The sequence below is a fragment of the Salmo trutta genome, chromosome 1, assembly GCF_901001165.1.
Source record: "Salmo trutta chromosome 1, fSalTru1.1, whole genome shotgun sequence".
NCBI classification, from domain to species: domain Eukaryota; kingdom Metazoa; phylum Chordata; class Actinopteri; order Salmoniformes; family Salmonidae; genus Salmo; species Salmo trutta.
In genome coordinates, this window is record NC_042957.1 from 30,220,793 (window position 1) to 30,241,296 (window position 20,504).

At 43.2% G+C, this 20,504-nt stretch overlaps 1 protein-coding gene across 13 annotated transcripts in view; it reads left to right on the forward strand.

Annotated features, from left to right (window-relative positions):
- epb41l2 (erythrocyte membrane protein band 4.1 like 2) overlaps positions 1–20,504 on the forward strand; it is a 90,956-nt gene that overhangs the window by 19,069 nt on the left and 51,383 nt on the right. The window contains exon 1 of one of the 13 annotated variants that reach the window (XM_029752547.1): positions 19,023–19,185. The exons of the other annotated variants lie outside the window; for them this stretch is intronic. The gene's annotated coding sequence lies outside the window, so the exon portion shown is untranslated. Of the gene's footprint in view, positions 1–19,022; positions 19,186–20,504 lie in introns of those variants that run through there. 13 annotated transcript variants of the gene reach the window in all.

The following is a 20,504-nucleotide window of genomic DNA, read 5'->3' on the forward strand; positions in this document are numbered from 1 at the left end:
CAATACTGATAACTGATATTTTACATTTTTGCGGCCTTTTAAGCATAAGGCACTGCATCTCAGTGCAAGAGGCGTCACTACAGTCCCTGGTTTGAATCCAGGCTGTATCACATCCGGCCGTGATTGGGAGTCCCATAGGGCGGGGCACAATTGGCCCAGCGTCGTCCGGGTTTGGCCGGGGTAGGCCGTCATTGTAAATAAGAATTTGTTCTTAACTGGCTTGCCTGGTTAAATAAAGGTGACACACACACCACACCACACTGACCAAAAAGTTATTTTGTTGGCATTTACATATGTCCGCATTACCAGTAAAACATAATCAAAACCGCTTTCTTTCACTTGCTGTGCTGTTTCGTTGTTCAGTCTCAACCAGGATTTCATCATACATGTCAAGCAGTGAAGTTTCACATCTGTCTGTCCGTGGCCCCTCTTCCTCGGTGCATACTGTCACTCTCAAATGCCATTGAAATTGTAGCAGCAGTATGAGAACCTGCACATTCTCGAGCATGCAATACGGCTTTCCTCAGTAGGAAATCCTCGTCGACCCACTGTGCTGTCAGACTCATAATGCTCATGAGGCTGGCATCGCTGGTCCAAATGTCAGTCGTGAAGCTAATAGCAGTGACGCCCATAGCAAGTAGCTCATGGATGTGAGTTTCAACAATACCGTGTAACTCCGGTAGGGCAACCTATGAAAACTAGCGCCTACTTGGTAGTGTGTGCCGGTCCTCAACCAGTTGGCGAAAGCCAACATCATCCACGACAGAGAACGGTTGATTGTCAAGGGCAATGAATCCCATTATCTTGGCGTTTTAATGGATTTTGCCTTGGAGTTGTTTTGCTGAAATGTTCTTACTCTTTCAAATGACAGCTCGACCTGAACTTGCTTAGTGTTTTTCTGCTTTTGTTCTGTGTAGCACTGTATTTTTCATGACGTCATCTACCTACGTTTATATAGGTATGCACGTCAGCTTTGACATTGGTTTTGCACATCGGTGTTAAACTAGACATCGGGTGGATGCCGATGTTGGCATTTTTAGCTAATATCGGCCGGTTACGATATGCTCACCGATAGATTGTGCATCCCTAATTGTTATCAAGTTTTGGTATCTTCCATAAGAGACATGCATTTTTCTACATTGTAATGAACACCGTGCAACCTTTGGTACTGTAGGTAGGCAGGCAGGCTGCTGGCAGTCTTCGGCTGCGGTACAGCAAATCCAAGTCAGCCTGTGCTCATGGTTCTCACAGGGGAAGTTTAATGGTAGGATACATTACTTTTGGGAGGTGGGGGTACACCTCAATGTTAGGAAAGTGTTCTTAATGTATTGTGTGTTTGTATATAGAGATATATTACACACCGTGTACAAAACATTAGGAACACCCTAGTATTGAGTTGCACCCCCTTTTGCCCTCAGTACAGCCTTTATTCGTCGGGGCGTGGACTCTACAAGGTTTCGTAAGTGTCCCCCAGGGATACTGGCCCATGTTTACTCCAATGCTTCCCACAGTTGTGTCAAGTTGCTGGATGCCCTTGGATGGTGGACCATTCACACTCTCTCAATACATTATGGTTAAAAAAAAAACTAAAGTGGACGTGCACCCTCTATTTTAAATTTTCTCCATGGCTCAGGTGGCCAAGTATAGGCCATGGCAAAAAGCTATTTTGCCCAGTAGTGACTTGCGAAGAGGAAGATCTTTGCAGGTGTTTCTGATATGAACTCAGCAAAAAAAGGAACATCGTCTCACTGTCAACTGCGTTTATTTTCAGCAAACTTAATGCGTAAATATTTGTATGAACATAAGATTCAACAATTGAGACATAAACTGAACAAGTTCCACAGACATGTGACTAACAGAAATGGAATCATGTGTCCCAGATCGAACGGGGGCTCAACATCAAAACCGTCAGTATCTGGTGTTGCCACCAGCTGTATTAAGTACTGCAGTGCATCTCCTCCTCATGGACTGCACCAGATTTGCCAGTTCTTGCTGTGAGATGTTACACCACTCTTCCATCAAGGCACCTGCAAGTTCCTGGACATTCTGGGGGGGGGGGGTGGTCCTAGCCCTCACCCTCCGATCCAACAGGTCCCAGACGTGCTCAATGGGATTGAGATCCGGGCTCTTCGCTGGCCATGGCAGAACACTGACATTCCTGTCTTGCAGGAAATCACGCACAGAACGAGCAGTATGGCTGGTGGCGTTGTCATGCTGGAGGGTCATGTCAGGATGAGCCTGCAGGAAGGGTACCACATGAGGGAGGAGGATGTCTTCCTTGTAACGCACAGCGTTGAGATTGCCTGCATAGGGGGCCGTGCAAATACTGCCCCCTATCCCCAACAAGTTAACAGTCAGCAATAATCGAATGAATTCAGAGCTTTTGAAATTATACCAAGGCAGAATATATGCTTTCCACAACCACAAGACCTGATAATTGTATCAAAAATAGTTGTACCTACTTTTTTTGCAATTGTCACTGATCTGTTTTTTTTTTTTTATGTTACAAATTTAATCAGAACCAAGCACAAGCCCACATGCTAGTGAGTAGCCACCTAATATTAAGTTTAGCCAACTTTGATCTAGGTATAATTTCACAATCTCTGATTTCAGCTAACAAGGCAAAACAGTTGAATTGTGATGAACACAACCCTGTCCACTTTGTTCAGATGTTGAAATCATGTGGCCTACCTTATTTCTCAGAATGAGAACAAGTTGCCAATTCCTTATATAATTGTTTTATGCTTATTGCACATTTATTTAGACACAGACTGAAACAGCTAATATATAACAATCTTTATTTGACTAAAATGCTGCTAGCGATACGTGGTACCGTAATGCGCGTGCGACAAGCTGAGAATTCATTTTCTGGAATGAGTGTTCATTAATACATCTGTTTTAGTAGTGTCTGCTCTGCTCAAAATTTGAGGAGTTGAAACATACCCTGTTTATTTTACTGTAATAGGAGGAGAAGTTAATGTCTCCATGTGTTTCTCAAATGCAAATAGCGAATTGAAACTGTTTGTCAGAGAGGAAGAAGTGATCTCTCATCTTTGTTGTGGAGGGTCTTAGGAGAAAGAGGTGAAGCGAGAGGTTTCACTCGCCAAAGTCTGTCCAATGCGCTTATTTATTTTGAACCTAAGCTTGTCGCCTGCCTTCCCGCCTTTGGGACAACGACTCCCATTGTTAGGGCGAAGACTTGAGCATCTCGTCATTCTATACAGGTCTCTGGTGTAAATGGGTAGGTGCACAGAAGGAGCGAATGAGACGATACCAAAAAGAGAACATGAGAACAAGCAGATTCTGCGATACCAGCATTTGAAAAACATACATTCGAATTAATTCGACATATCGCCCAGCCCTACCTGCAATATATTTCCATGGCAACCCCCGTGCACCTGTGCTGAGATGGACCCCACGTATGGAACCAAGTGGCTCTTTGGGAGCACCCGTCTCCGCGCCTCACTGCACTAATGGAAGCTGAATGAGGGAATTTAGAGCGGGACAATGGGCAGTTATAACTGATTGTTGTATCAGATTTGGAACACTCAGCCATTCACAGAGAATAAAGGGGTAAGGGGCGGTCTTCTAGGGAGCAGTCCGGCTCTATTACTGTTTAAACGCAGCACACTGGAGCTCTCTCCACATGAATGTCCCTCCATTATGACACAGTTTTCCCTGTCAGTGGCAGGGAAGGGATATAGACTACATCTTTGGTTCCCCCTCAGCCTTAAATGCATAGATATGGGGCATGAACATGGACGCTTGTCCCTCGGCCAAATTATACAATAGGGATGTGTTTTTGTATGTTCATTTGTTTAGTAAAACCTGTGTTCGTACTTCAGCTATTCACTGTGCAGATTATTGCTCATACTCTGGTGGATGAAAACAACCGTCTCATCCAGGTTTTTGTTTGGCTGTCTACGACACCAACCTAGTTATAAACAATCAATGAAGTCGTCACACGTCTGGCTTGCAGTGTAACACAAACTGTGTTTGTGTAATCCTCGCTTTTAATGTGAAAGGGGTGAATTTGAATATTGAGAATTTAGGGGTGTCAAAATACTGTCTCGCTGAGTGAGACAGATGGATGGCACTGTGGACACAAGGATTAGGCCATGATTTGTTTTTCTTAGGTGATCGTTAATACATGTTTTTACTCAAAAGATGACCCCTTGCGTACCGTACACCAGCCACTTGTTAGGAAAATAGCCTCAGCACACAAGCTAAAGGCTATCCCCCGGGGCTATGTTCTAATATATAGAAAAACAAAGACATTTTGTTACAACATGAGTCTGTTCTCCCTTGAGGCTGTAATTAAGGGCTTCTCTATTAGGGTTGGGTCTGCACTCATTAGATTAGAGATTAGATCCACCCTAGTTTAGCCCGGCTACATCATCATGCTGTTCTGTCATGGCTTCGGAGAGCTGACATTTTAGGGGTCCAGCCCAGATTTGGCTCAGAACCTCACTCCTCTAGTCCGTTGTTGGTGGGTGGGAGTTCTGGGAGGAACGAGGTCAGTGCTCTAGATCCCAGATGTGTTCCCTCAGGAGGTCCACTCCAGGGCTGGCCCCATGCCCTCTAGTGAATATCAGCTATGACATCACCAGTCCTTCAATCAGACCCCAGACTGTAATCCACAATAACATCTCCCCCAGACTCAACAGCTGTCTGGATTAAACAGGTGTTTATTTGGGGTTTGATTCATCTGTATGATAATCCCCCTATAATGTACTTCATGTAGGCTACCTCGCCCCTTACAGCCAGCTATGTTGATGTTTTTGTGTCATCTATACCAGAGGAATGTACCAAAGGAAAGCTGTTATCTGTGGAATGCTGAATCTTTTGGGTGCAAGGGTTTACAAAATGTTTGGAATTTTGACATGCTCATTATAGTTAATAAAACCATATTAAACAAAAGTTTTTGTGCAATAACTGCATATCTTCTCAGTTTTTTCATTTCATGTGCCTTCATATGACAGCAAAGTTGTGACAGTGTTCCCTTTCATTTTAGATGAGATCCCACAAAAAGTAATCATTCAAGCTAAGCACATCATGGGCTTAATATCCTCTTTTGGAATCAATCTGGAACACGTGGTGTTGGGTGTGGGCTCCCAACGTGCTGAACAAATGCATCCCTTGGCTGAAGCTAAGGTTGGGGTTGAGGCTAATTTGGACTGGGGCTAAAGCTGGAGCCAATATGGACTGGGGCTGTAGCTCTGGACTGGGGATGGAGTTCTGTGGCAGATGTTCTGGTCTAGGGCTGGAGTTCAGGGCTTGAGCTCTGGAATTGGGTTGGAGCTCTGGACTGGGGATGGAGTTCTGGATGGGTTGTACTTCTGGACTGGGGCCGGAGCTCTATACCGGGGCTGGAGTTCTGGGGCCTCATAACGGTTGCGCCATTTCTGAAAAGACAGCGTATGTACAAAAAAATGTAGATGGAGAAACTTGGCGCACGCATGTTTCCCATTTATAAATCAGACCTGTCCTGAAGCTGTTTGTGCATGAAAGAGCATTAAAGGAAATGGCAATTGGGAAGTTGATCAAATGTCTTTAGAGGTGTTGACAGAATGTTTTGTTTTGCAATGACATTTACTGTATCTGACTGTTAATGAAAGACAAAAACAATTGCAAATTGTTGTGGCCCTGTAAACAGATCATTTGAATTCAATAATGTTTTGCATTTACGCGCGCGCAATAGGCCTACTTAGTGATAGCCTATGTACTTCCATGCAAATTAAACTGTCTGATCACCTGGTAAATTCTACTGAATGTTATAAGCCGCTCACCCTTTCAGCTGAATAGCCTAGACCAAAAACTTTTAATGGCTTATCTATTTACTACTGTAAAGTGTGTCCAATGGTAGCCTATCCTAACTTGTTGTAGGCCTATAGGCTATCTCGCGAGTATGAAACCATACTCTACCGGTCTATGTATATTCGTAAACAACAGCTGGTACATAAATCTAAGGAAGTCTTGAGGTTTTGCTCACCTGAGGTAGAGTATCTCATCAAACTGTAAACCACATTATTTACAAAGAGTTTTCATCTATATTCTTCGGAGCTGTTTATTTACCACCACAAACCAATGCTGGCACTAAGACCACACTCAATCAGCTGTATACGGCCAAAAGCAAACAGGAAAACGCTCATCAAGAGGTCGGCGTTCCTAGTGGCCGGGGACTTTAATGCAGGAAAACTTAAATCTGTTTTACCTCATTTCTACCAGCATGTTAAATGTGCAACCAGAGGGAAAAAACTTTCTCGAACACCTTTAATCCACACACAGAGACGCGTACAAAGCTCTCCCTCGCCCTCAATTTGGCAAATCTGACCATAATTCTATCCTCCTGATTCCTGCTTACAAGAAAAAACTAAAGCAGGAAGCACCAGTGACTCGGTCAGTAAAAAAGTGGTCAGGTAAAGCAGATGCTAAGCTACAGGACTGTTTTGCTAGCACAGACTGGAATATATTCTGGGATTCTTCCGATGGCATTGAGGAGTACACCCCATCAGTCACTGGCTTCATCAGTAAGTGCATCGACGACATCGTCCCCACAGTGACCGTACATACATACTAGAAGCAATGGATCACAGGTAACATCAGCACTGAGCTAAAGGGTAAAGCTGCCGCTTTCAAGGAGTGGGACTCTAACCCGGAAGCTTCGAAGAACTCCGCTTGTCGGATGTGGCAAGGCTTGCAAACTATTACGGACTACAAAGGGAAGCACAGCCGCGAGCTGCCCAGTGACAGAGCCTACCAGACGAGCTAAATAACTTCTATGCTCACTTCGAGGCACACTGAAACATGCATGAGAGCATCAGCTGTTCCGGATTGTGTCACGAACCGGCTCGAAGTCCGTAACAAAAAGGGAGACAACGTGGAGAAAAGGAATAGCAAAAATATATTTATTAACTGAGGTAACATAAATACAGTTAACAATGGTGTGTAGTCAGTAATCAGTAGTGTAAGTGAGTGGTTGCGTGCATAAATGTGATAATGAGGGGTGTTGAAAGGTGCTAAAGCAAACAAACAAAACGGCCACAAAAAATGCCACAGCCAAAGTCTCTAACTGTGTGTCTGAATGGGGAAGAGGTGTATTTATCCCGGGACACAACCGGGCCCAGGTGTGTCCCATGTCGCTGACGACCCTCCCAGCTCCGCCCCCGACATCCTAATAAGGAAAACAAGAGCAAAGAGAAAGAATACGGCACACAGAGTGGGAGCGTCGTCACACTTGTTATTACTGTATATTTTGCTGCCTGTTTTTTGTCATGAATAAGGGGGTCATATATTCCCCATTTTCACAAGGCTACTAGGCTACTGTTAGAGGCGAAAGAAACGTACACCTATTTAGGTGAGGTGCTGGCTAGCGGAGTGGAACACTTTTTTTTTTTTAAAGTTAAGGAGAGCCGCATACTCTAGGAGCTCAGATGTAAAAATGTTTATGTCCAATGTTTCGCCAGACAAGCTGTCATCATCAGGGTATAATGACAAACACTGCGGGATGACTCATTTATATAGTGTCAAAAGACACACAGGTGTCTGTAATCATGGCCGGGTGTGGCCTGATATCATTGGTTAATTCTCATATATTAAAATAGCATACAAAAAACATAAATGGATAGGGTACGATCATAGATACAATTTGGCTACATAAGCCCTACAAACATTTACAATAGCAAAATCACAAGAATGGCTTCAGATCAAAGTCCACGTTGAGACCGAAGGGAGCAAGGGTCTTTAAATTAAAGATCCAGGCAGCCTCTCGTTTTAACAATAAATTGTCGAGGTCACCCCCTCCTAGGGAGGGTGACATGTTTGATGCCAATATAACGTAGAGATGAAATCGAGTGGTTTTCTTCCAAAAAGTGGGCCCCATTTTCACAAGGCTACTAGGCTACTTTTGCCTTGCAATGCAATAGTTCAACCACTAGAAACTGCATATGCATTGTCTAAAGTTTGCTGGAGGATATGTACTTAATCTCATAAAGTTTTATAAATGACAACTTTTGCTTGAACTGGCACATGCATATTTTGGGAGTAGCAACATTTTATAAATGAGGCCCTTTGACTGGAGTTGGGGCTTGAGCTCTGGACTCGAGCTGGAGCTCTGGCTTGGGCCTGGATTTCTGGACTTGGGTTGGAGTTCTGGACTGGGGTTGGTGCTCTGGGATGCTAGAGTCCCTGCAGTGGGAGTATCTATGTCTTGAGTTTAGTCAGATACTGGGCCACAGGGACACATGTTCCATGGGGTGGAGGGGAAAGCCGGAGGGGAAGTGTGCTAATATCAACCTGCTATCACTGTGGGGCTGCATCTTCTACATTGTGATGTTGGGATTGGAGTCCTTCCTTTCCTGTATCAGATGCAGCTGCAATAAGGCACCACTGGGGGTTTGTGGTATATGGCCAATATACCACGGCTAGCGGCTGTATCCAGGCACTCTGCTTTGCTTCGTGCTAAGAACATCCCTTAGCTGTAGTATATTGGCCATATACCACACCTCCTCGGGCCTTATTGCTTAATTGTATTGGTGGTATGTACAGGATACACGTGGTATACTGTACACTGTCCAACGAAGTGCTTACTTGCAGGTTCCTTCTCGACAATGCAACAACAATAAGAAATAATAAAAGAGAAGAATACAAACATAGTAAATGGCTCAGTAGAATAGAAATAATGTTTTAGCATATGTATAGTACAGAAAGGAACAATTTTTATAGTCCAATATTTACACATGTATCAGAGAAAGGGGGGGATTAAATTGTGCAGTATTAGCAATAAGACTCTGGTAGCAGAAATTGTGTGTGTGTGTGTGCGCATATCTGTGTGGGTGTGTGCATGAATGAGTACAATTTTATTTAGCAGGTGTCTAAGTCTGTCTTGAGATCAGCCTTATAAAGTCTGAAATGTGAGTTTCTGTGCTTTACCCCCTTGGCTCGTTGTGTGATCATGTCATGGGATAAGCTCTATCCCATGTGTACTTACTACTGTCTATTTGACCTTTTCTCTCTGATGGAATGTGTAGATTGGACTAACATTAGCCTAAACCATCAGGCTGGGGGTAGACCGATTTATCCCACCCTCAACAGAACTGCTTTCCCTTGCAAATCATAGAAAAACCTTGCGGACATGAGACGCCACATTTGATGCACATCATTATTGCAGTTAACTGCCTCATTCTCTGGTGTCCAAAGTTAGTAAAGAAGCATGGTTGGCTGCCACTGTGTGTGGCTGGAGATGAACTAAATGCAGTTTAGATCATGCGGCTGATGGGAATGTGGGGAGTTAGTCTAGTGGCCTACATCTCCCATTTAAAGACACTGGCCCTGTCTGAATACCTATAATTGCGTCCTTAAAAACTTCTTAGGGATCAAATCCCGTTAATGGGATCGATTTGACAACAGCCAGTGAAAGTGCAGTGTGCCAAATTCAAACAACAGAAATCTCATAATTTAAAATTCCTCAAACATACAAGTATTATACACCATTTTAAAGATAAACTTCTTGTTAATCCAACCACAGTGTCCGATTTCAAAAAGGCTTTACGGTGAAAGCATAACATGCGATTATGTTAGGTCAGCGCCTAGTCACAAAAAAACATACACCATTTTCCAGCCAAAGAGAGGAGTCACAAAAAGCAGAAATGGAGATAAAATGAATCACTAACCTTTGATGATCTTCATCAGATGGCACTCATAGGACTTCATGTTACACAATACATGTATGTTTTGTTCGATAAAGTTCATATTTATATCCAAAAATCTCAGTTTACATTGGCGTGTTATGTTCAGTAATGTTTTGCTTCCAAAACAACTGGTGATTTTGCAGAGAGCCACATCAATTTACAGACATACTCATCATAAACGTTGATGAAAGATACAAGTGTTATGCATAGAATTAAAGAACCTTCTCCTTAATGCAACCGCTGTGTCAGATTTAAAAAAAAGCTTTACGGTGAAAGCACGCCATGCAATAATCGGAGTACAGCGCTCAGCCACCAAAACAAGCCACACAGATACCCGCCATGTTGCGGAGTCAGTAGAAGTCAGAAATAGCGTTATAAATATTCACTTACCTTTGATCTTCATCGGAATGCACTCCCAGGAATCCCAGTTCCACAATAAATGTTTGTTTTGTTCGATAAAGTTAATCTTTATGTCCAAATACCTCCTTTTTGTTTGCGCGTTTAGTTCACTATTCCAGACAAAGTCAAAAAAGTTCTATTACAGTTTGTAGAAACACCATTACAATTTGTAGAAACATGTCAAACGATGTATAGATGCAATCTTTAGGATGTTTTTATCATAAATCTTCAATATTCCAACTGGACAATTCCTTTGTCTTTAGAAATTAAAGGGGAACGGAGCTCGTGCTCACAGCCGCGCGCGTGACTAAACTAAAGGCTTTCAGCCAGACCACTGGTTCAAACAGCTCTTATTCGCTCTCCTTTCACAATAGAAGCCCGAAACAATGTTCTAAAGACATCTAGGGATGCCTTAGGAAGTGCAATCTGACCCCACAGACACTGTATATTGGATAGGCAATCACTTGAAAAACTACAAACCTCAGATTTCCCACTTCCTGGTTGGATTTTTCTCAGGTTTTCGCCTGCCATATGAGTTCTATTATACTCACAGACATCATTCAAACAGTTTTAGAAACTTCAGTGTTTTCTATCCAAATCTACTAATACTATGCATATCTTAGCTTCTGGGCCTGAGTAGCAGGCAGTTTACTCTGGGCACGCTTTTCATCCGAATGTGAAAATACTGCCCCCCAGCCCAGAAACGTTAACGGTAGGCAGTTTGAGTATGCAAAAAACAAAAAAAAAAATGTGTAGTATGCGACATTTCCAAAATAAAGTATGGTTTAAATGCCTGGATGTTATACTAATTTTGGCTCTTCATCTAGTAGAATTCGATGCACGGTTTTCCACACCTGCATTGGTAGATGTGGGCTGCAAGTGATAGGCCCTGGTTCTTTTCAAGTAGCCAACAACAAAACTAGGCTACTTACATGGGAAGATGCCCAAAGCTCCTGCAGTGGTGTTCAAATGAAGGATAAGTAGTTTTTGTTCTCCTTAAAAAGTTCACGAGCATCGGGCAAAATTTTTACCCAAAGTGGATTTTTGTTTTTTCACTGAAGTGTTTTTTGTTCTCTTCGCCTTTTTGTCAGAGCTTTTAAACTAAATACACAGGGACTCTGGATGTGGCTGCGTTATTAATGTCATGCTAATCGGGCCTTTTGATTTTGAAATTATTAAATGTATGTATCAAGGCTTAGCAGTCATTCTGATCTCGTTCCCAATGATCAGAGCTTTACTTAATTATGTTGCATTTCTGAATTTGCTATGCAACCGATTGTCCACTTTTTTTTCAAAACATTGGACACACCTACTCATTTAAGGATTTTTCTTTATTTTGACTATTGTAGAATAATAGTGAAGACAAACTATGAAATAACACATGGAATCATGTAGTAACCAACATTTATTTTATACAAATCAAAATATTTGAGATTCTTCAAAGTAGCCACACTTGATGACAGCTTTACACACTCTTGGCATTCTCTCAACCAGCTTCACCTGGAATATTTTTCCAACAGTCTTGAAGGAGTTCCCATGTATGCTGAGCACTTGTCGGTTGCTTTTCATTCACTCTGCATTCCAATTAATCCCAAACCATCTCATTTGGGTTGAGGTCGGGTGATTGTGGAGGCCAGGTCATCTGATGCAGCACTCCATCACTCTCCTCCTTGGTCAAATAGCCCTTACACGGCCTGGAGGTGTGTTTTGGGTCTTTGTCCTGTTGAAAAACAAATGATAGTCCCACTAAGCGCAAACCAGATGGGATGGCGTATCGCTGCAGAATTCTGTGGTAGCCATGCTGGTTAAGTGTGCCTTGAATTCTAAATAAATCACCATCATACCTCCTCCATGCTTCACGGTGGGAACCACACATGCAGAGATCATCCGTTCAGCTACTCCGCGTCTCACAAAGACACGGCGGTTGGAACCAAAATCTACAATTTGGACTCATCAGACCAAAGGACAGATTTCCACCGGTCTAATGTTTTTTTATTTTTTTATTTTTTTATTTCACCTTTATTTAACCAGGTAGGCAAGTTGAGAACAAGTTCTCATTTACAATTGCGACCTGGCCAAGATAAAGCAAAGCAGTTCGACAACATACAAAAACACATAGTTACACATGGAGTAAAACAACATACAATCAATGATGCAGAAGAAAAAATAAGACTATATACAATGTGAGCAAATGATGTGAGATACGGGAGGTAAAGGCAAAAAAATGCCATGGTGGCAAAGTAAATAAAGTATGGCAAGAAAAACACTGGAATGGTAGATTTGTAGTTTGAGGAAAGTTAAAAGTTAAAATATAAATAATATGGTGCCAAGGAGCAAAATAAATAAAATAAATAAATACAGTAGGGGAAGAGGTAGTAGTTTGGGCTAAATTAAGGATGGGCTATGTACAGGTGCAGAGATCTGTGAGCTGCTCTGACAGCTGGTGCTTAAAGCAAGTGAGGGAGATAAGTGTTTCCAATTTTAGAGATTTTTGTAGTTCGTTCCAGTCATTGGCAGCTGAGAAATGGAAGGAGAGACGACCAAAGGAGGAGTTGGCTTTAGGGGTGACCAGAGAGATATACCTGCTGGAGCGCGTGCTACAGGTGGGTGCTGCTATGGTGACCAGTGAGCGGAGATAAGGGGGGACTTTACCTAGCAGGGTCTTGTAGATGACCTGGAGCCAATGTGTTTGGCGACGATTATGAAGTGAAGGCCAGCCAACGAGAGCATACAGGTCGCAGTGGTGGGTTGTATATGGGGGTTTGGTGACAAAACGGATGGCACTGTGATAGACTGCATCCAGATTGTTGAGTAGGGTATTGGAGGCTATTTTGTAAATGACATCGCCGAAGTCGAGGATTGGTAGGATGGTCAGTTTTACGAGGGTATGTTTGGCAGCATGAGTGAAGGATGCTTTGTTGCGAAATAGGAAGCCAATTCTAGATTTCACTTTGGATTGGAGATGATTGATGTGAGTCTGGAAGGAGAGTTTACAGTCTAACCAGACACCTAGGTATTTGTAGTTGTCCACAAATTCTAAGTTAGAACCGTCCAGAGAAGTTATGTTGGATGGGCGGGCAGGTGCAGGCAGCGATCGGTTGAAGAGCATGCATTTAGTTTTACTTGTGTTTAGGAGCAGTTGGAGACCACGGAAGGAGAGTTAAATGGCATTGAAGCTCGTCTGGAGGGTTGTTAACACAGTGTCCAAAGAAGGGCCAGAAGTATACAGAATGGTGTCGTCTGCGTAGAGGTGGATCAGAGATTCACCAGCAGCAAGAGCGACATCATTTATGTATACAGAGAAAAGAGTTGGCCCAAGAATTGAACCCTGTGGTACCCCCATAGAGACTGCCAGAGGTCCAGACAGTAGGCCCTCCGATTTGACACACTGAACTCTGTCAGAGAAGTAGTTGGTACTATGTAATGTACTTTGCTCATGTTTCTTGGCCCAAGCAAGTCTCTTCTTATTGGTGTCCTTTTAGTAGTGGTTTCTTTGCAGCAATTCGACCATGAAGGCATGATTCACACCATCTCCTCTGAACAGTTGATGTTGATGTCTGTTACTTGAACTCTGTGAAGCATTTATTTGGGCTGCAATCTGAAGTGCAGTTATTCTAATGAACGTATCCTCTGCAGCAGAGGTACATCTGGGTCTTCCTTTCCTGTGGTGGTCCTCATGAGAGCCAGTTTCATCATAGAGCTTGATGGTTTCTGCGACTGCACTTGAAACTTTCAAAGTTCTTGAAATTTTCCGTATTGACTGACCTTCATGTCTTAAAGTAATGATGGACTGTCATTTCTCTTTGCTTATTTGAGTTATTTTTGTCACTATAAGGACTTGGTCTTTTACCAAATAGGGCTATATTCTGTATACCTACCTTGTCACATCACAACTGATTGGCTCCAAGGCATTAAGACGGAAGGAAATTCCAGAAATGAACTTTTAACAATGCACACCTGTTAATTGAAATCCATTCCAGGTGACTACCTCTTGAAGCTGGTTGAGAGAATGCCAAGAGTGTGCAAAGCTGTCGTCAAGGCAAAGGGTGACTACTTTGAAGAATCTCAAATATAAAATATATTTTGTTTAACAGTTTGTTTTTGGTTACTACATAATTCCATATGTATCATTTCATAGTATTCTACAATGTATAAAATAGTACAAATAAAGAAAAACCCTTGAATGAGTTGGTGTGTCCAAACTTTTGACTAGTACTGTATGTTACAGCACTTTGTTTTCACAAATAAATATGAAATGGAACCAAATTATCTGTTTTTGTCTTCAGGCCCTTTTTAAATAGGAGAGGTGGGCTATATGGTCCACTAAGGCATAGGTGGAATGTGATAGTATTCCTATAACCAGCTTGAGTAGGCCCATAACGCCATTCTTGTTCTTTTCAGTATAGAGAAATGTATCTAATTGGAAATTGGCTTTTATCAGGCTGGTTAATGCGATGCATGTCTGTTGAAATAATGCAATGCATATATGTTGAATCCTACTTAGCCAATCATGAGCCACTACTGCGTTGCGACTGTGGGATACGGCATCCTTTTTACTAAACAGTACATGCTAAATAGTATGCAGTTTAGGTATGTGGCATGCTAGTATGGTTATTCGATCACAGCTACTAACTAAACCAGTGAGTCTCATTGATTCTCAGGAGTCCTAGAATTAGCTTTTTACTGTCTTTCCCATCAAGCCACCACACATACCTTACTGCAAAGTCCTTCAGAGGTCAACTGGGCCCTGTAAATGAGAGCCACCCAGAAGGGCTGTTGTAGGGCGACAAGTAGCCTAGAGGTTAAGTGCGATGGGCCAGTAATTGAAAGGTCGCTGGTTCGAATCACTGTCTACGCCCTTGAGCAAGACACTTAACCCAATATTCTCCTGTAAGAGTGTCTGCTAAATGATAAAAATAAAAATGTCTTATGTAAGGGAGGCCATTATGGCTGGGCTGTTGGACTAACAGTGGGACACAGTAGCCCAGCAGCTGACAGTGATTGATCCCTGTATTGTTGTGCTCACACAGGCTGCAGGTCTTTGTAGAGGAGACAACGTTGGTATCACAGTTGCTGCCGCAGGGATGGATGGCGACTATGGGAGGAATTCATAGACCACAAAGGAGTTTACTATACAAACAAGGGGAATTGAGGTTGCGTTAGGGCTAGTTGGCTCAGTACACAAATACAAGTGGGTTTTATGACATGGGGTAAAGCTACTAGGTCCTGATAAACTAAATTGTTGATGATTTTGAGTTTTACTGGCATTGACCAACAAATTAGATCTACCTAAATGTCCAAGTAAAAATGTTCCAGCATCTCATAACATGATTCTCATTTAATTTCAAAAACACTTTAATTAAAGCAATTTGTTCCACACCACTGAGTCTGAAGTACTGCACACTTAACGTCTCCCCATGCTGTGGAGTTTGTCTGAACTCTAGAGGAAACCGATTCAAACAGGCTTTTCTCTTGCCATTGAGACCATTACTGCTTGTGACCCTCTTTGTTGCTGCCGAGGTAACAGTGTGAGCTGCATGCACAACTGGGAACTTCCTGTTGCTATAGCAACTCTGTTAAATCCCAGATGGGGCACAAAGTTTGGTTTAGACGTGTTCCTCAGGAAAACCAATTCAGCCCACTTGAGTGGCGCCTATAGCTCCCACACTCTTACTTAAGTAAGGCATCCCAACATTGGGACTGTGCTTTGTGTGTGTTTGTGTAAGTCAGTGCCTTATGTGCGAGACACAGACTGAAACTCATACATTGGTCTGTTGTTTTAAGTTATTCAATCATACTGCAGGGTCTGTGTTGTTATCCTACCTGACGGTGCTAGGCCTAGGAGTTTTCAAAGAGCAGGAATATCCTGTCTCAAATGTAATCATGTCCTACATCACTGACAAGCCACAGTTATTTTGACTCGTGGAGTGAATGATAATATACACAGAACAAATATAAACGCAACATGAAACAGGGGCCCAACTCTTTACATGAGCTGAAATAAAAGATTGCAAAAGTATTTCTCTTAAATGTGCACAAATTTGTTTACATCCTAGTTAGTGAGCATTTCTCCTTTGCGAAGATGATCTATCCACTTGACAGGTGTGGCATATCAAGAAGCTGATTAAACAGCATGATCATTACACAGGTGCACTTTTTGTCACACAACACAATGCCACAGATGTCTTACGTTTTGAGGGAGCGTGCAATTGGCATGCTGACTGCAGGAATGTCCACCAGAGCTGTTGCCAAATAATTTGATGTTAATTTCTCTACCATAAGCCGCCTCCAACATTGTTTTTGTGGAAATACCGGGCAGATGGCAGACAGTGTATGGCGGTTTGCTGATGTCAACGTTGTGAACAGTGCCCCATAGTGTTGGTGGGGTTATGGTATGGGCAGGCATAAGCTATGGACAACGAATGCATTTCATCAATGGCAATTTCAATGCACAGAGATACTGGGATGAGATCCTGATGCCCATTGCCGTGCCATTCATCCGCCGCCATTACCTTATGATAATGCATGGCCCAATGTTTCAAGTCTTTTCATCCTTTGGGGCATCTGGACATTCCTCTTAGTTTAATTCCTGGAAGCTGAAAATGTCCCAGTTCTTCCATAGCCTGCACACTCACCAGACATGTCACCAGTTGAGCATGTTTGGGATGCTCTGGATCGACGTGTACGACAGCGTTCCAGTTCCCGCCAATATCCAGTAACTTCGTAAAGCCATTGAAGAGGAATGGGACAACTCTATGCGATGGAGGTGTGTCTCGCTGCGTGAGGCAAATGGTGGTCACACCAGATACTGACTGGTTTTCTGATCCACGCCCCTACAATCTGTGACCAACAGATGAGTCTGTATTCCCAGTCATGTGGAATCCATAGATTAGAATTGCTTTCAATTGACAGATTTTCTGTAACTCAGTAGTAGAATCTTTGAAATGTTGCATTTTATATTTTTGTTCAGTATAAAAGCATGTGTGTTATGCCTTGCGGCTGTTTGATGGAAATAAGATAGGCATGTGCCCTGGGCACTGCTGTACATAGTGGTAAAAAATGTAAGCTTCATTCCAATACTTGTGGCTTTTCGCTCTCCCCGTATTCATCTAACAGCAGAACTCATTGTCATTTGACCTCAATAAAGGGCTTTAGAGGAAAGAGAAAATTGACATTTTGTGCCATGAGACCCAGGCAATTAGCTCCTTTTGTCTGTGGTCTTTTCATCCTTTGGGGCGTCTGGACATTCCTCTTAGTTTAATCCTGCTGTGACCCTCCCACTGATGAGTCCGCTCAACATAGACCCTGTTATCCATCCTGCCTCCTCCCCCTTAAGCACGACAAGCAGTTTTGATCTCTCTCTTGGGGCACGCATCCCTTCATAGTGCACACTTTGGGGATACCAACTCTACTTCAGAGTGCGTCTCCCTAAAAATGCCCCTGCATCATTTGGGGGATGAGCATGAGTAATCGAGTACTCGGCCGTCCCAAAAATCTTTTACCAGAGAGCGAAATTTTGTCTTGGAAGACCACGTTAATTTGCTTTCACTCTAGTATTCAATATCTGCATGTGCATTTGCGGGGCACAACAATAAAGAAACCAAGCATCACGCTTCTCCCTAAATTCCCTTTTCCCTCCGTCTCACTCAGTCAATTGCGTCCCGCCCGCTAGCTCAACACACATGCTGAGTACGCTGACAAGCTCCCGTTAGGCCTACCGAAATAAACGCCTATTAAAAATGGATCTAACTGATGGGATTCACAAGCTACATTCCTTGCCAAATGACGACAGTTTTTTAAAAATCACAAATTCAAAATGGACTGGTTGACTGAAGTAGGGACGTATGTGTTCCAACAACGAGCGCTGCAGTTTTGGAATAATTGTGTCCCGTCTATTTAACGATGGGGTTGAATATGTATTGACTCAAGACATTTCAGCTTTTCATTTTTTAAATCATTTGTGTAAGTGTCTAAAAACATAATTCCACTTTGACATTATGGGGTATTGTGTGAAGGCCAGTGACACATCTCAATTTTAATTTATTTGAAATTCATGCTGTAGCACAACAAAATGTGGGAAAAGTCAAAGGGTGTGAATACGCTCTGAAGCCACTGTGTATATGGGGCAATTAGGATTTGTTATCTGTAATGGTTATGATAAATTAGGCATTGTTGTGCACTGTTGGCATATAGATAAATGTGCAGGCCTTGTGTTCTAAAAATTGTTTCTCAAATGCCCATCCCTAGCATCATTTTCTGCTGTACCCTACTACGGTGCACTACTGTTCGAAACATGGCTTCTAAGACCCTCTATCGTGTGTACTGTAGACCCGTCTGTTTCACTGTACATTGACATGACTTGAGCCCTCCCATCTGTCACCCAATGTGTGAAATTAGCACTAATACTGGGATAAAGATTTGGCCCAAATGTAATTTAGGTGCTCGCCTGCTAACACCATTAGAATAACTGAGTTATAACACCATGTCGATGCTTGTGAGTCACTGCTGGTGCTGAGAATAGTACGATTGTCTACACTCTGGAATGGTGTGTAAAACTTTCCTTTGAGGACAGGCTCCTCTGAGCTCTTTAAACTCCTGTCATTTAGGTTAGATAGGAGCCAACCCGCAATGGGTCTGTGTGTGAATGCTTGTGTGTGTGTGTGTGTAGTTAGCTAGCTGCTGCAGCACCAAGCTGGTGTCCCCCAAGGAGAGAGGAGAGGGCTGGCATGCCTGTGCCAGTGAAAGGCGGCAGGGCCAGGGAAAAGGAAAAGGATGGAGTGAGTGAAGGAGTGGTTAGCCTTGGTCCCTGAACACAAGTGTCCATTAACAATCCATCTCTTGGCACATACACAGCCGGGGTGGGGTCTGCCTCCTTCGCTCACGCTCTCCCTCCTCCCTCCCCCATTCTCTCTCAGCAGAGTTTGGCTTCCTCTCTCGCCCTCATTCTTCTCTCGGTCTATGCCTGTCCCCCTGAGTTTGGTGTGGTAATGACAGCAGTGTATAGAGCAGGAGGAGGTTGATCAGCTGGAATACAGCACAGGACGGTGAAAGGAAAGGACTGAGTCTTGAGTCGGCCGTCAGCGGGGGAGAGATCACGGTAAGGTGCTGCTCAGTACTCTCACCCAGCGCCACACCACAGCGGTGCACTGGGTTACTGTACTGGGGCTACTTCTCTGAGGCTGACATGGCTGGCTAATAGTCAGTGCAGTTCATCCGCCGTTCACTTTGATAGAATGTGAGGTCAGCTGTTTTGAGTTTAGCTGGACGCAAAGAGTGTTCAGAGTTCAGCCGTTCCTGGAGCTCATGGGTCATACGATTGAGTAGATATGGTAATGAACAAGCATTTCTCTACACCCGCAATAACATCTGCTAAACATGTGTATGTGAGCAATAAATGTGATAATATTTAAAAATACTGGCAAATTTACTTTGCCTAGTCATTGTCCAGCTGTCATTTAATTAACCAGTGATTTGATTGGAATAATCAGTGAGGGGCGTTGTCCTGGTTGTTGTTGCAGTGACATCCTTGTTTTGCCAAGCACATTGACTGACCCGGTGTGTTATGAGACGTGACTTCATAATTAATGCATGTGTGCGCAGCTGGTGACCGTGTGTATTGTCACAAAGCCTGAAGATACAAGGGCTTGATAAAGAGTTGCAACACTGTACTACAACAAAACAGCTAACCTGTGTCTAAAGATAAAACAGAATGGCAGCTCCGCACTAATGTATTCTCCTGCCACTGTCTGGGGGATGTTTTTATTGGAGGGGGGTGGGTTGGGGGATAGAGTCCTGGGATAAGGGGGAAATGAAAGCCTGCCTGTCGCATATCCTTTTGAAGCTGCAGCATTCCCGCTATGGTATGCCTCGGTGGGGAGCAGAACCTAAGCAAAACAATCCCCAGACCAGCGCCACAGTGCAGGAGCGCTCTTAGCGACATCCTTTTTTTCTCTCTGGTTTCCCATTTAAGAAGAGACACTATCAGTACAATTACTACTCTAAAGCTCTGTTGCACCAAAAACCTGTTTAAAGAGGTTGATCGAGAAATAAGCTGATAACTAGGCTAACAATTGTCCTCGCGTATGGAGTTTCAATGTGTTTAGACTTGGTGTTTGCTACTAGGAGACTCTTCTGCATGCAGGAGGAAACCAGTTTGAGATGTACCAGATGGTTCAGACAAGTTACATAAGGCATGCCATAAACATTTAATTCGTATAGAAAGGACATATGGGGGGAAGCGCTTACGGCAAGCTAGATAGGGGGGGGGGGCACTTTTTCAGTCCACGCATGATCTGCATTTCCATTTTGAGTACAAGGCTAGATGGAGATTTCCCAGACCTGAGTGGGTATGTGAGAGCATGCAAGTCCTATTGTTGTTTAGCAGTGTGGGAATGAGAGCGAGGGGAGAGAGGGGGG